The sequence below is a fragment of the Nicotiana sylvestris genome, chromosome 5 (assembly GCF_000393655.2).
Source record: "Nicotiana sylvestris chromosome 5, ASM39365v2, whole genome shotgun sequence".
Classification (NCBI taxonomy): domain Eukaryota; kingdom Viridiplantae; phylum Streptophyta; class Magnoliopsida; order Solanales; family Solanaceae; genus Nicotiana; species Nicotiana sylvestris.
In genome coordinates, this window is record NC_091061.1 from 60,235,962 (window position 1) to 60,253,031 (window position 17,070).

Genomic DNA, 17,070 nt, shown 5'->3' on the forward strand with positions numbered 1-17,070 from the left:
GGGTGGTGAAGTAATTGGAGCTGAAGTCAAGTGCTCACCCTTCTTCTGAGACAAACCCTCAAGAAGACGAGGACACTGCCTCCTCATATGCCCAAACTCTCCACACTCATAACAACTCCCTAGTATGGGGAACGGGGACTGAAGGGAACCCCTGGCACTGAAATGGCCAGTAGAAGGACTTGGCATGGAAGAACCCTGAACTGATAAAGCACGGGATGAACTTTGGACTGGTAGGGCACTGGGTGATGAATGGCCCTGATGCGAGCTATGAGAACCATGGCCCGATGATGAACCACGATGAACTGGGCGAGCTGACTGAGCATGCCTGAATGGACGGCCTCTGCCGTACTGAAACTTACCTCTTAAAGAAGCACCACCAAAACTACCAGATCCCCGAGGCCTCTTGGCCTCTCTCTCATCTCGCTTCTAGTGACGAACTGACTCAATCTCGTGGGCAATGTCAACAATCTCCTCAAAAGTAGCGATTGACACCCTATCCCTAGTCATGAGAATCCGAAGCTGATATGTGAGGCCATCAACAAACCTCTGAATCCTCTCTCTATTCGTAGGAACAAACCAAACGGCTTGACGGGCTAACTCTGAGAACCTCATCTCATACTGCGTCACAGTCATATCTCCCTGACGTAACTGCTCAAACTGCCTGCGCAGCTCCTCTCTGCGATGGCACATGCTTCTCCAAGAAGAGAACGAAGAACTGCTGCCAGGTAAGGGGCGCTGCATCAACAAACCTACTCCTCTCATAAGCCTCCCGCCAAGTAAAGGCAGCTCCAGAAAACTAAAACGTAGTAAATGCGACCCCACTAGTCTCCAAAATACCCGATATGCGAAGAATCCTCTGACACTTGTCTAAGAAACCCTGGGCATCCTCACCCTCTAATCGACGCTGCTCGTCGTCAGGCATAACGGGTACCACATACTCCTGTGCTGATGCAACCAGCTGAGCTGGAGGTTCCCCCGGTATCTGAAGTACCTCCCCCGACCCAAGAAGTAGTTGCGGTCGTAGTAACTGAGACCCCCTGAGCCAGGCCAGTGCTTACTGATAGAATCTGAGCTAAAGCCTCCTAAAGGACTGGAATCACAATAGGCACAGTCGGTGCCTAAGATAGTACTGCTGGAGCGTCCGCAACTAGGACCTGATCCAGATTTAGGGCGGCTGGTGGATCTACAGGTGCTGCCCTAGCTGCTATGCAGGCTACACCCTATTTGTGGTCGAATTTTGGTATTCTTGGTATGTATGAACTCCTGGAAAGATAAGGAGTTTATTGATGTAATTTTTATCGGATTCCGAGACATGGGCCCGGGGGTCAGGTTGGACCAATTTTGAGATTTTTGGTATAATTTGCTTATTTTTGCATGGGCTTCGTTCCCTTAGCATATATTGATATTGTAATTCTAATTTTGGATAAATTCGACGCGATTTAAGGCCAAGGCGGGAGGCAAGGGCGTCGCGGAGTAGTATTTCATCCGGTTTGAGGTTAGTAAACATTGCAAATCTAGACCTGAGGGTATGAAACCCCGGTATTTTGTATCGTTTTGATAAATGAGGTGGCGCACATGCTAGGTGACGAGCGTGCGGGCATGCACCGGTAGGGATTTGTGACTTGGTCCATTCCGTAATGGCTATCAAGCCGCGTATTGAATTTGAAATCTTATGATATCCCGTATTTTAGAGATTTGTACTATATTTTGGGTTGTACGACATGTTTGGGGCCTTGTGCAAATCTGTTTAGACCCTTAGGGGTATTTTTACTACTTTTCTCACTCTATTTTTTTTTTAAAGCATATCCTCAGTCATGTTTTACCCATTTATTATTTAAATCTAGTTTCATCACTCTACTTCTTAATATATGAAAACTGTTTGGGTTGAGTTCCCTGATTTTCACTGATATGCCCGAGTGGCTGTGAGATTAATGACTGAGAGAGGTTGAGGACCTAACGTTGAGGATTATATATATATTATGGATCGGGCTGCATGCCACAGCGATATTATATATATATTATGGATCGGGATGCACGCCGCAAGAATTCTTATATGGATCAGGCTACACGCCGCAGCGATATATATATATATATATATATTAGATCGGGATGCGCATCGCAGCGATATGATGCTTGGGCTGTAGAAGACCCTCCGAAGCCTGTACACCCCAGTGAGGGTAGTCGACTATAAACTATGGATCGGGCTGCATGCCGCGGCAATTATTATGATTACTATTATTATGAGATATTATTGAGCCGGAGTGCTGAGTGCGAGTAATGTGTGATGAGAGTTGTGTCCCGATTGACTGAGAGGCTTGCCCGAGAGGCTATATTTATGAGTGATACCTAGCCCGAGGGGCTTGTTTATGACTTTTGTTATTTTCACTCTTTTTTTATACTGAGCCTCTATTGTAAAACGTTGGATAAATGTTTTTCAAAGGATTTTTAATTGAAAACTGAAGTTTTACGAGATGACTGCTTCTAAATTTCAGAATTTGACTTGGTATTTTTGTTGAGACTTATTATATGATTTTTAACTGCTCGTCACTGCACTTAGACCTTATTTACTTTAGTTACTTACTGAGTTGACGTACTAACATTACTCCCTGCACCTTGTGTGCAGATCCAGGTGCCCCAGCGCAGATTGAGAGCTTCCATCACTCTTAGAGCTTTACCGGAGACTATAAGGTAGTTGCACGGCATTTGCAGCCCTGCTTTCCTCCTTCCCATCTTAGTTTTCTGTTATTTCAAACTTATGATGTATCATTCAGTCAGTTTAAGTTGTATTTAGAGGCTCTTGACTTGTGAAACCGGATTATTGGGCTGTGTTGGTATTCCGTACTTGTTTTCCCGCATATTTTGTTTTACTCATCTATTTCATATGAACGAATTTGAGACTTATTCGATGCTAGAAAATGATTTTTCTAAAGGATTTCATTATGATAAATATTTGGTTGGCCTGCCTTGTACTGTGATAGGTGCTATCACGACCGGGGGATTTGGGGTCGTGACAACAAAGCCCGGTAAACCCGAAATTTTGCTACTAATTTCCATAGATTTCAAGTTTAATCAGTCAAAAACAATCATAAAAACAAGTTAAGGGTCCAAAAACCTTACCTCCACGAAATCATCTTAAATCCCCTCTTCAATTTGCTCTCCAAAGCTTTCTCCCGAATGAAATATGGTGAAAAACCACTAAAAATCGCAAAGGGCCTAATATATATGTTCTTCCCCAGCTAAATTGCTTCTATGGAACAAATTATCGCACATGTGGACCCGCATCTGCGGTCCCAGATGTTCACCTGCGCAAATCACTCAAGCACTCAAAACCGCACCTGCGATTAAAATCTCGCACCTGCACTATCGCAGGTGCACTCAAACATCCACATCTGCGGTTCCATCTCCCCATGCCTATTTCTGCATCTACGACCCTCTGGGTGCTTCTGAGAGCCCGCACCTGCGGTCCCCAAGCTGCAGGTGTGGTTATGACAGAACTTCAGCAGCTTCAGTTGCAAATTCCCAACTCCAAACTTCCCGTCAATCATCCAAAATTACCCCGAGGCCCCCGGGACCTCAACAAAAAGCACGAAAAGGTCATATACCCCTATCCAAACTTATACCAATCTTTGAAACACCTCAAACAATATCGAATCAATCAAATAACATTGGATTCAAGCCTAAGGTTAAAAAAACATCCGAATTTCGCTTTTGATCAGAAAGTCTATCAAACCTCGTCAGAATGACCTAAAGTTTTACACACACGTCACAATTGACACAATGGACCTACTTACCAGAATTCCATTCTGACCCCTAATCAAAATCTCTGCTATCAACCGGAAAACATCAAAATTCCAATTTCGCCAATTCAAGCCTAAATCTACTCTAGACCTCCAAAACCCATTCTGATCATGCTCCTAAGTCCCAAATCACCTCACAAAGCTATCCGAACTATTGGAATTCACATCCGAGCCCTTTTTCAGATAAGTCAACATCCGGTTGACTTTTCCAACCTAAGCTTACTTAAAAGAGACTAAGTGTCTTTTTCCTTTCCAAAACCTCTCTGAACCCGAACCAAGCAACCCGTTATCACATAATACAGCTGAACAAGATAATAAGAAATAGAAATGGGTAAACTGAGCGGTAAATCATGAAACGACCGGCCGGGTCGTTACATGTGTACCGCAATGGAAGTTATATCAGTATGAGATCCTTGTGATTTGTTGATATGCTGTAATTATTTTCTTGTTATATTGTTTTGTAGGTTAGAACTGACAGAAAATTGTGCCTATTGGGCTTGTTTGGTAGTTACCTTATGTGTTTCTCTTTCAATATTCAGTCATTTTCGTTCTGTGCTTCTTGAGTTTTAGCTTACAAGGTGTGTGCCCGATGGTGTTAGTTGTGACTCATTGATTCGGGTGTTTGGTTAGGAGGTCTTCAGGTTTCTTTCATCATGGTCAGTGTTATGGAGGTTTGAAATAGAGTTCTATCAGATATGAGGCTAGTGGCCGGTTCAGGATTTGATTTTGGGCAGGTATTGTGATCACAAATATTATTATTGGCCTATGTGTGGTGCGTATGTTGTGTGGTTGTACTTTTTGATTGTAGGCATAGTGGTTGCAGCTAGTTGAAACTGATACCGGATAGGAACTTAGAATCAGGTGTCTTGTAAATGAATGAAAGGTGATAATTTTGGCTCTAAAGCTTATTGGTATTGGTAGAAAGGCTAAATTGCAGTTGAGATGGGGTCATCGGGTTTATGTGGATTGGGGTGATGTGGGATCACCCACGGGTGTATGTTGGAAGTGTGCATTCAGTGATTTGAGGACTTCGGGGTGAATCTTGGCACGTTCGAGGACGAACGTTTGTTTTAAGAGGGGGGAATGTAATGACTTGGCCGGTCATTTTGAGAATTAAGCTCCATTCAGTGGCATAAGTTCTTGTTAAGCTTCATATTATGTTTATTGACTTGCGTGCATTCTTGAATTCAGTTACTGGATGATTCAGAGTTGAATTGGAAGAAGGAATCTAGTTTTGGAAGTTGAAGCAGTGAGAATTTGACTGGAACTTGACTTTTGTGTAAACGGCTCCGGAATGAGTTTTGGATGATCTCAACAGCTTTATATGGTGATTTTGGACTTAGTGCGTCCAGATTCGGATTTGGAGGTTCGTAGGGTAATTTGAGGCATTTCGGCGAAAGTTGGAAAAGTTGAAGTTTGGAAAATGGAGAAGTTTGACCCATAGTTGACTTTTGTGATATCAGGGTTGTAATACGATTTTGAGAGTTGAAATAGCTCCATTATGTCATTTTGGACTTGTCTGCAAAATTTGACGTCATTCCGGGTTAATTTGATAGGTTTGGCGTGAGTTCTAGAAGTTGGAAGATTTGGAAGTTCATGAGCTCGATTCATGGCGCGATTTGCATTTTCAGCATTATTTGATGTGATTTGAGACCTCGAGTGAGCCTGTGTTAAGTTATAGAACTTGTTTGTGTGTTTAGACGGGGTCCCGGGGGCCTCGGGTGTGTTCCGGGTGGGCTACGAGTCATTTTCCCTTATTTTTGAACTGGTGGTTCTGGTGTCTAATATCCTTCTTCTCGATCGCGAAGCTCCTTTCACATTCGCGAAGAGTCTCTGCTGATCGCCCCCATTTCCTTATTCACGTTTGCGTAATACGCCTCGTGATCGCGTAGCTCTGCACATTTTCTTCATCGCGTTCGCATCCTTTATTTCGTGTTCGTGTAGTAGAAACCAGGCCCTGAGCATTGGTGGTCGTTACTCTTCACATTCGCGTGATTCCCTACGCGTTCACGTAGGTTCCTGTCACCTCTTCTGCGCATTCGCGAGCTTGTTGTCACGTTCGCGATAACCAACCTGGGTATCCTTTATTTTTCTTCTTCACAAGCGCGATCCTTCCTCCGCGTTTGCGATGCATAAATTCCTGGGCAGGCAGAATATATTCCCAAATTGAGGGATAAACCATTTTTATCATATCTTGACTTGTAGAGCTCGGTTTTGAGCGATTCTTTGAGGGTTTTTCAACTAAAACGATTGGGTAAGTGTTCTTTAACTAGAATTTAATATATTCCATGATTTTATCTTTATTTTTATCATTTAATTTGTATTTTGGGTTGAGGAAAATATTAGTTTTTGAAGAAAACTTGTAAAATGAAAAATCATGATTTGAGGGGCCAAATGGTGCAAGAATTTGATAATTTTTGTATGGTTGAACTCGTATCAGAATGGGTATTTAGTTTTTGTAAAATTTGTCGGGTTCCGAGGTGTGGTCCCGGGGGTCGACTTTTGGACCAATTTTTTGATTTTGTTAAAGATTGAGACTTTATGATCCGGAATAGTTTCTTATGAGTTTTATTTGTGCTTTGAAGTTATTTTTGTTCGATTTGAGCCGTTCGGAGGTCTTTTCACCCGAGAAGTGCATTTTAGAGTATCGATCTGTCTTCTTTGAGGTAAGTATCTTGCCTAACCTTGTGTGGGGGACTTCCCCTTAGGAATTTAGTCTTCTATATTGATTGTAGTTCGTGTAGGCGAGGTGGCGAATGCGTGCTCGGATTTATTTGTGGAAAGTTGGCCTTAGGGTTTTAAGGTCCTTATACTCACTAAGTATGAAGTTGTTCTTGTACGTTTGAGTTCCTATTTGCTGATTTCACTTCTACATGCTTTAGTTAGAATTAATTGCTTTAGGATTCACTCTTATTGCCTATTTGACTCTTATTTGACTTAATTGAAGATTTTGTCTCTTCTATCGTCATGCTATCTTTTCTTAACTGCTTATCTTTAATTGAAATTGTTATTGTCTCATCCTATAATTATTTAGTCTTAATTGAAGTGATGATTATCTTCTGTTGCTTACCATTATTTGAATTGTTGAATTTCCTTCGCAATTGTTCAACCTTAAAAGGAGTTTAGATAACCTATATGTTAGTTGACTTGCCTTTATTTGGAACTATTTGACTCGTGTTGGTTTCCTTATTGTTAAATTGTATATTGTGAGGTCGTTGCTACATGTCAGTTTTCCCTTGTTGAATTGTTCCCTTTATGCCTAGCATTCTTTACTGTGGTTATTCCTTGTGAACTGGTTCCATCGTTTCTTTGTGATTTAAAGTTCTTGAGTTGATTTACTTGTTGTGTTTTGTATTATTGTCAGTTTGATATTGTACTTGTTGTGGTGATGTTTGAGATTTTTGTCGTGCTGTAACTATTATTTTTGTTGGTTGCGTTGCATATTTACTTTGGGACTATGGTACAGTATCCCGATAGATCCCTCTGTTTTGCATATTAACCTTAGGACTACGGGACGGTATCCCGGTAGATCCCCATATTCTGTATATTTACTTTGGGACTACGAAACAGTATTTGGGTAGATCACCCTACACATTTACGTTTGGAATTATCGGGACGATGTCCCGATAGATCCCCCTGTTTTGCATATACGTTTGGGACTACGGAACGGTATTCCGGTAGATCTCCCTGCACATTTACGTTTGGGACTACGGGACATTATACTAGTAGATCCCATGTTATTATCACTGTGTTCTGAGCTGTAAATTTTCATTAATCATATCCCTGTGTAAACATTCTACGTGTTGTCCGTTCTTTTCCTTATGCTTACTAGATGGTATGAACTATGTTAGGATACTTGCACAAGCATACACGTGGCTAAGCATCATTATCGGATAAGAGGTTTCTTCATATTGTTGAGTATAGATGCACACCCTTGTTTACTTGCCTTCTATTTGAGAATGGCTCTATTTTGGCACGTGAGTTGTTAGTATGATTATGAGGTGTGATGAGGTCACATGATGCCACGTGTTAAGGTTCAGGTATTGATACCCCTATTGTATGATTATGAGATGAGGTGTCACAGGGTGACTTATATGAGAAGGATATTTATTTGAAAAGATTATATTCGAAAGGTATTGATTTTGAAAGAACTATTTTTTGAAAAATATTTATTTAACGGAAGTATATTTCGAAATATTTTTATCACTTGAAGGATTTGACTAATTGATTGAAGTTTGTTGGCTAAGACCTAATGGGAGAACTCTCGTAGTTGCTGAGTTATGACTTGTCTTTACTGTAGTTTTGATTTTGGATTTGGATTGTATTTCTGTTCTCTTTTCTGTGTTCTTATTATGGTATTTCGTTGTTACTTGTTGTTTTCTTTCCTTATTGCCATTACTGTATTATTAGCCATATCACATAGTCTTTATATAGATATCATGTTCTGTTGTTTCTATTCTTATACTTGTTTAGTTAATTTGACCAGTAGGTGTCTTTATTGTTTCTCGTCACTACTACACCAAGGTTAGTCTTGATACTTACTAGGCATCACTGTGGTGTGCTCATACTACACTTCTGTACAATTTTTGTACAGATCCAAGTATTGATCGTTAGTAGCTGTGCGGATTCTTGCCGAGGAGACTCAAGGTAACCCTGCTGCTGCATTCGCAGGCTTCGAAGTCACCCTCCTATTTTGTATTCACATTGTTGTACTTATTTCTATACAGTAGTGTTTAAAAGTTGTAGCGAAACTCTGTAGAGCTTATGACTTGTACCGCCGGTTATGGGAAGATGTAATTCTATAAAGATTACTTTGTTGAGACTGTTAGACTTTCTTCATTACGGTTGTTTTTCAGTAAATATTAGGCTTACCTAGTCCCTAAGACTAGGTGCCATCACGAAACCCAACGGAGGAAAAATTGGATCGTGATAGGAGTAAAGCAAATCAAAGGAAAAATAGGAAACTGAATAGTCTGGTAATAAGTTTGTGCTGTATAGGTAGAAATTGTAATTATTTTTCAAGTGGGCAACATCGGGTAATTATTTTGGCCTTGATAGGCACTATGCGTTTTCCTCTTTCTTATTTGACGGTAACATCCCTGAAATGAGGCCAAAGCCCAAGATGGATTTGGTTTTAGCCCCAATAGGTTTTGATGGGCCAAATTAGCCCATTCTGCAAAGGAACTTTTTTGTATATATACAAAATTTTAAACTTATAACCCGGTTTTGTCTAAGTTTTCATATTTACAGGAAGTGAACTTTTTTTACAAACTATATACAAATTCGGTCAAAATCTATAAGTTATGTGCAATTTATCTACAATTTATCTACAACTTAAATACACATTGTTTTGTACATAATCCCGCCAAAAATTATAATTTACATACAATTTATATACAATTATATACAATTATGTAAGTTGTAGATATTTTATTGTAGATATTTTATATACCGTTTCTACACTCGACATACAAAATATATACAATTTGTTTATGTCTTGTTTTTCGAGTTTCAATCTGAAATTTCAACCAAAACCACCTCGAATCTTCACCAAATCGTCTCAAAATTTAGATATAAACTCCAACGGATATTCTCAATCATTTGCAACAACATCCAATCCAAACATAAAATAATTTCATAAGATTCCATTTTCGAATTCAAAGCTTTGAAACTTTTTAATGGCTATCAATGGAGTTTTTATGATTAACATAGTATCCAATTCAATCTACTCGCTTCTAATTAATACTATTTTGTTTATTGATTCCAAAAAGCTAAAAGAATGATAACTAAAATGATTCTCTTCATCACAACTATTTTTTTTCTTATTTACTTCCTCATTTTCATAGGATCTGAAGTAAGAATTTTGTTAGGTACTAATCTTCTCTCTTTTTTTCACTTAACATTAGTATAATTTCTTCAATTAATCCACATGAAGATATTAATATAAGAATACTGATAGAGAATGAGAGAGAGAGAGATCGAAGAGAGAGACCGAAGAGGGAATTTCCTACTCAATTCCTAATACAAAGGGATACTCATTAATACTAATTTGTATATAATTGGTAAATTGTATATCAACTTATAATTAAGTTAAGGAAAAATCTCACATTAGAACAACTGGGCACCCTACTTTTCAATTTTATATCCCATATTTTAATTTACATCCAACTAGCCCAAAATTAATAGGCTAAGATTTAACATCCAACTCCAATAGGTTCTCAAAATTACTATTTAATTTCTAAAAAAGATTCTCAAGCTTTTAAGTTAATTTTCGAATCAATAATTGTGACGCAAATATTAGTTCAACAAACCAAATCCAATAGGGAGGTGAAAATTAGATTTTTAACAAGCTTAAATATGTGGATTTAAATTTTGAATTCGATTTGTGAGAAATTTAGAGTGGGTATTATATAGACTTGTTAGAAATAGTATAAGGAGGCTGTATTTAAAATTTGAAGTCATTTAATGGAGATTTAGACTAGTTTTGAACAAGAATTGCAACTGAAAATCTTGGAAGAGGTCCGTCTATATGCGCTTGTATAAATGTGTATAAAAGTGTTTAATAGTGTATAAGATATGTTTATACACTCATATACACTATTATACAAGATTATACAAAAAACTAACTTCGTCTTCTTCCTTGCGTCTTTTCTGAAATTTAACTCAAATCTTGCACAAATCTTGTCCAGATCACTTCAAATTTAAATTTTGAACTCCTTTTGATATTTCCAATCAATTGAAACAACACCCAACCAAATAACTAACAAACTCAAAAAAACTCATTTACGAAAGCAAAGCTTTGATTGATCTTCAATAGTGAACTTCTGCTCTTTAATTTTCTTACATTGCAACCAGGTGACACAAAAGGAGAAGCAGAAAATATACGGCCCCTTGAAGCATATGTAGAAGATGTGATAAGAAGAGAGAGTGAAAGCAATGGTTGTGAGAACACAGATTTAAGTCCATAACTTTTAAAAGCAATGGTTGTAAGAACACAAATTTTAAATTTGCTAATGCTTTCAAAATATATACAATATGGGCTAAGTTGGGTAAAACTTAAAAATATGGACTATTTTTTATTATAGTATGAAGTCATGTATATTTTCTTGTAATTCTTTCTTAAGTTAAAACCTAAACAGTGTGGATAAATAAGTTTCTAATACAGTACATATATGTGAAAATCCCTTCTACAAAATCAAACGTGCAATAGAAGGATATAATTAGCTGAGATGACCACTTTTTGGGTTGGCTATTAGAGTTTAGTCAACTTTTAAATTGTATTGGCAAAATAGTCACTCTTATGCGGACAAAATATATACCCCTACTTAAAACACAGAAGAACTCCAGAAAAGACTGGATTTTAAACAGTTATCAGTTCAAATTCATGATTTTTTTTTATCTTTTTGATTTTTTATTTGGTGTCCGGTATTTACATTGGGGTCCGACCAAATTCGAATTCGTGCCGAGAAATCCTACATTGGTGGTAAAGCGCTCCTAACAAAGACGACTCGAATGAGGACGAGGGAGCACTTACCACTCCACCACTAACCCTTGTTGGTAAACCTCATGATTTGTTCTTCGAATAGAAAAAATTTCTGCAGGTAAAATCTCAATATATGTTGCTGGAGTTTGAAACTTCTAAAGGCAAAAGTCCAGTATTCCATACACAATTTAAGAGTCCAGTACCCTATTAAAAGTGAGGACTGATGAGCATATTAGAACTATTAAATGTGAGGAGCATATTATTTTGGAGTGCTGCTGTGGAAGAGATGAAATTATCGAAGTCTGATTCAACAGTAGTAGCCGGCGACAACGACGCAACAACTTGAAGAACGACATCAATCAACTCAACGCCTTCAGTATAATGACCTTTAGAGGGTTATATAATGAGCATGAGAATTGCTCTGTATTCGGGATAATCAAAATCCTTATATAAAGTTTAAGTTACATGAAGTGAAGGACAATTTTCAAATTACTAAGTGGGCGTTTGGACATAAAAACTCTGAAATTTCTAAAAAAAGGTGAATTTTTTCTCTGAGTTGAAAATAGTAATTGAAAATTAGAGTTCTGTATGAACATGAATACAATTTGGAGCTATTTTTTAATTCTTGTGAGTGCTTTGAAATGAAAATTTTGAAAAAATCAGTTTTTTGAAGTTTTTCAAATTGCGAAAAAATTCTGAAATTTAACTTCAAGAGAAATTTAAAATTTTTATGGCAAAATACTGATTTCGGAAAAAAAAAAATCTTTTTTATGGCCAAACGGCCCCTAGATTCCTTAGTTGCTGGGTTTTGTATATACGTCCAAAAGTCAGGCATTACAGGTTCTGTATATAGCTTTCTTAATTGTCTCTACTAGAGGTGTGCTTTATTTGGTTTACTTTAGTGGAACGGTGTAATATTCGCCGTTAAAGCTTGTTGTAAGGGTAGTTGGTGATGCCAAGACATGTTTGATGAAATGCCTCAATGAGAGTGTGGTCTTGGAATGCTTTGAGATTGTGAAATTTTGAACCCCATTAATTATTATTGGGGTTTGAGCTTATAAACATTTGAGCCCTAAGAATCTTTGCGGAGTTTTCAAACTCTAGTCGCATGGAATTTTTAATGTCCAAGAATAAATTATGGGGTTTGAACTGATAAATATTCGAACTCTAGTAATTATTCCTGAAATTTCACTCTCAAAAATTCATATTCCAGTATACAGGGGTTTCACAAATAGGAGAATTTCAAACTCCACAAAAAATTCCATGAGTTTGAACTTCTAAATTTTCAATGTAAAGTAGTTGTTCCTAGCCTTTTTCGTGTTCTAGCTGGGGTTATTTTTGTTCAAATATTTTTCATGTAAAAGAAGTAGCTAAACGCTAATAGTTTTTAAATTTTGGCCAAACTCTAACCGTAGGGGTTAGGGTGACTATTTTTCATTTTCTTCTGATAGAAGTAAGTTTTGGACCAAGATCAGACTTAGATGTAAAAATAGAATAGGTTGGCCAGTATTTGAGCCATGCTTTAACATTTATCCACCCTTTGAAATGTAATTGAAAATTAAAAAATTTAAAATATGTAATATTTAGACAAAAATAACCCTTGCTAAAACTAGTGTGTTTGAGTAGGAAGGTTTTATGAAACTGGAGTACTCAGAAAGTCCTTTTATGTAACCTCTAGCACATTTTATGTAACTCCAGCACAATATCATAAAGTTTGAAAGTTCTCTTTATGAGAAATTCAATTCGCTTAATAAAATTCTAAAATTTTAGATATAAAACTCCAATACATTGTAATAGAGTTCAGAACACAAGTAAAAGTCTAGCACACTATGATGGAGTTCTAAAAAATCTTAAAATTCAAACAATATTATGCTATAAACTGTGTTCGAATATAGTAAAACCAGAATAATCAGAAATATGAATTGTAAAATTGTATGAACAGAATAATCGGTAGAAATAAAACGTAAATTAATTTCGAGCCCACAGATTTTACTGTGTGTCCTTAAACAATTTAAACCTTTCACTATATTCAAAGGTATAGAATTATTTCCTCCGAGGATAGAATATATATACATTATTGGAGTACTGGTACTTCAAACTCTAGCAAACAAACATAAAGACAGTAACAAACCACACACAAACTCTATTATGTTTCTAAGAATTATGCAGAAGAAGAGTGCAAATATTCAATGGAAAAATCTGAGGCGCCTCTATATTTATACCCAGCAAATGCAGCCCTTCACTTGGTGTGTTTTTTTGGGAATTAATGGTGCCTTTACTAAAAAAAAGCCACAAATAAAAAGAAATATCCACAGTAAAAAATAAAAATAAAGTGAATTTATTTGTCCAAAATATTATCAATCAATCAGTTTGAGTGACGACGACAAGAGCGCTTACCTCCTTACCAGTCCTTTAAGTTAGCGCAGAACTATTTTTTCTATATAAGCCCAATAACTTTCTTCTCTTTATTCTGTATTGTATGAGTCCAAATTTGACCGACCACGACGCATAACGAGTACGACAAACAACCGGGTAATTTCGAACCTGCGTTCCAAGGGAGACGACCGTAAGGCGAAAGAAGAAACTGTACGACCCTTGTAGAAGTGTAAACCCATTAGGGGACATTAAGAATATTCCGTCGAATATTACTTGTATTAGATTTCTTACAACTCCGAAAGGTTTCTCCCTAGTATAAAAAGAAAAAAAAGACCTTGTAAGGGGTAATGAACATTCTGGGAAGCTGACTAATCTTGAATAAAGAGAAACTTCGCAACTCTCTTCTCCCTACCTATTATTATTCTAGAGATTATTATCTTCTGCTACGATTTACCCCTTCATCTTTGATTGATTTGTTCAAAAGGGTTTTAACATATTTTGAGTCAAACAATTTGGCGCTGTCTGTGGGGATTTCTATAGCTGAAACCATAGTTCTCATCTAGATTCCTGAAAGAGACAGTTACTTTTCTTCAAACTCAGTATAAACCAAAGATGGCGGGAAAGGAAGCGAGGCTAAAGGCAATAGCAGATGTCTCGAATAATCTTCTGAACTCCCTCAACGAAGCTGGCAGAGAAAACGATGAGAATGCAACTCCAAGCGCTACACCGGAGGAAGAGATCTCACCTCTTCCACACGGGGATCTAACGATCTTACGCGAAAGAGGAACTTCAACATCCACGGTGGGGGAAGCTCCACCAGCAGTCAAAAGACTACTATAAGAATGGTTAACGAGTGCTTTGAGCAACATGCTCGAGAAACCCACTCAAGGAGATGCCGAAGACGTGCCACCTACAAAAATCGCAGTTGTCGCCGATGAGCCCAGCGCTACTCGAACAGGTAACACCCGCACTGTTACTAATGCAGGTGATGATGCACTCATGTCCATCTTAAAGAAAATGGAAGAGATGAAAAATGAGAACAAAACACTCCGTGACCAAATGAAGGAACATCATGAGAGGGTTGATAAAATACCGGGCGTTCCGAAGCTATTATCAAAATGCGACGTGGGCCAATTCGTCGAACAACCATACAGCGAAGGGGCTGCCCCTCATCCTATTCCAAAAACCTTCAAGATGTATCCATACTTGAAAATATATGACGGGACCATGGACCCAGAGGATCACCTAATCCATTATGTTATTGCGGTAAAGGGAAATGATCTGTCAAAAGAACAGGTACCGTCTGTGCTGTTAAAAAAGTTTGGCGAGACTTTGACGGGGGGAGCATTGACGTGGTACTCCCAGCTACTGGCGCGATCGATAGAAACATTCGAAGAGATGGCGGATAAATTCACCACCCCCCATGTAGGATTGAAGAAGGCCGAGGCTAGGGTCAATGATATCTTCGCCGTCAGGCAGACGACGGGCGAGGGACTTCAGGATTTCCTGCCCCGATTCAAAAGAGTAAGGATGAGTCTACCGAACATATCAGAAGGGATGGTAATAGCGACCTTTCAAAATGGGTTTAACAAGAACGGATCAAAGGTGACCAAACAATTGCTCAGTAGACTCATGAAATACCCCCCACCACATGGGAAGAAATCCACAACGCCTATTGCGCCGACGTAAGGGCAGGCGAGAATGACCTGAATGGGCCGCTTCAGCGATTAACATCAGTCAAAACCGAGATCAGGAGAGACCGACGTAACGACGGGCGAAGAGATCAACCACCACGTTTCAATCGAGAAAGGCATAAGCCCTATATCCGAACATCCATCCCACCCCCTCCACGACACGTGGACGCCGTGCCATGACACACTGCTGTCACACCTCCATTTTACACCACCCGAAGGTAACACAAGGGAGTTGTTCCAATTTAAGTGAGATTATTCGAAATGGGATTATTTATTCATTAAATTCAGAGTCGCCAGTTGGGATGGTTTGTTTTCTGGTGTCCCAAGCCACCGATTTATTTTAAAATCCCAAATCGAGGAAATTTCGACTTTCCTTTTGCAGTCTGCGAACCAGAAATTCTGAATAAGGAATTCTGTTAACCCGAGGGAAGGTGTTAGGCACCCCCGGATTCCGTGGTTCTAGAACGGTCACTTAAACTATTATAATTGGCCTATTATCGGTTTTTAATACATGTTTTAGCCTATGGTTCAATTTTAACTATTAACCGCTTTTAATTAATTTTAAAGAAGATTGAACGTCGTTTAAAACATGTCTGTGGATCGCGCCACATGAAATGCACCCGCAATCCGAAGCACATTTTATTCAACGTTTTAAGATTTGGATTTGGGTCACATGAAATGCACACCCGAATTTAGGAAGATAATATTATTAAAATACGCACCTAAAGCAACTACATGTTTTAATTTTTGCGAGGGCCATGGAAATTTACTAAATGGCACGCCTCGAGTTCTAAAGTTTTAACAAAAATAATTAAATGAGGGCCACACATTTGAGATTTTATTTGGTGCGGCGTACCTTAATTCCGTTTTTTAAAAAGGATATTCAAACTAAAATTCAGAGGGTCGTAACTACTTTGTATTGTCTAATACGGCCCACCTCTAATCTAATTAATAGGCTTGATTTACTAAACACTAAATGCATTTAAAAGTTTCACCCAACCTACCTAGAAGCTCACATGAGAAAAAGTTAATTATTTTAAACAAAGGGGTCCGACCTCCACACAAGCGAACCAATGACCCAACAAGAAGGAAGTGACCTGAGTCCCTTTAGAAAGAGACTGTCACGCCTGGGCCCAAGAATGAGCCCAAACTCACAAACTCGTTGGTTCTAAATGACAGACTTCGACGACGAGTCTCCAAAATGCACAAATGAGCGCCTGAAGTGACAAATATTTGGGCGCGAATTCACAAAACCAAACATAGAGAACAATATATGTGCAAATGAAGTTTGGAATCATTTCTACTCCTTGATGGGAAATTATATGACATTTCAACAATGATTTGGTTTCAATCAATTAACAGTCTAATTTATCAACTAACAACAAGCAAACTTATTTTTGACCTTCAAACTCAAAACTATGCAAATACAACCAATATGCTTCAAGCTATGCCAACTATGGGGAAACAGAGTTGTTATTAGCCATGACTAAAGTAAAGAAAAACTAACGAATATGCTTCATGCTGCTTTTAGGCCATCATTCCTTTTGACTACCACATTTCATGAGAAAATTAACAAGCAGACAACAATACAACACTTATGAGAATCACTTCGACCCCTCAATACTCATAGATACAGGACACAATATCTGATGTCCAAATAATGTCCATGTCCCTTTTAATACAGAATATCCATACTAACATACTATTCGAAATCTTAAAA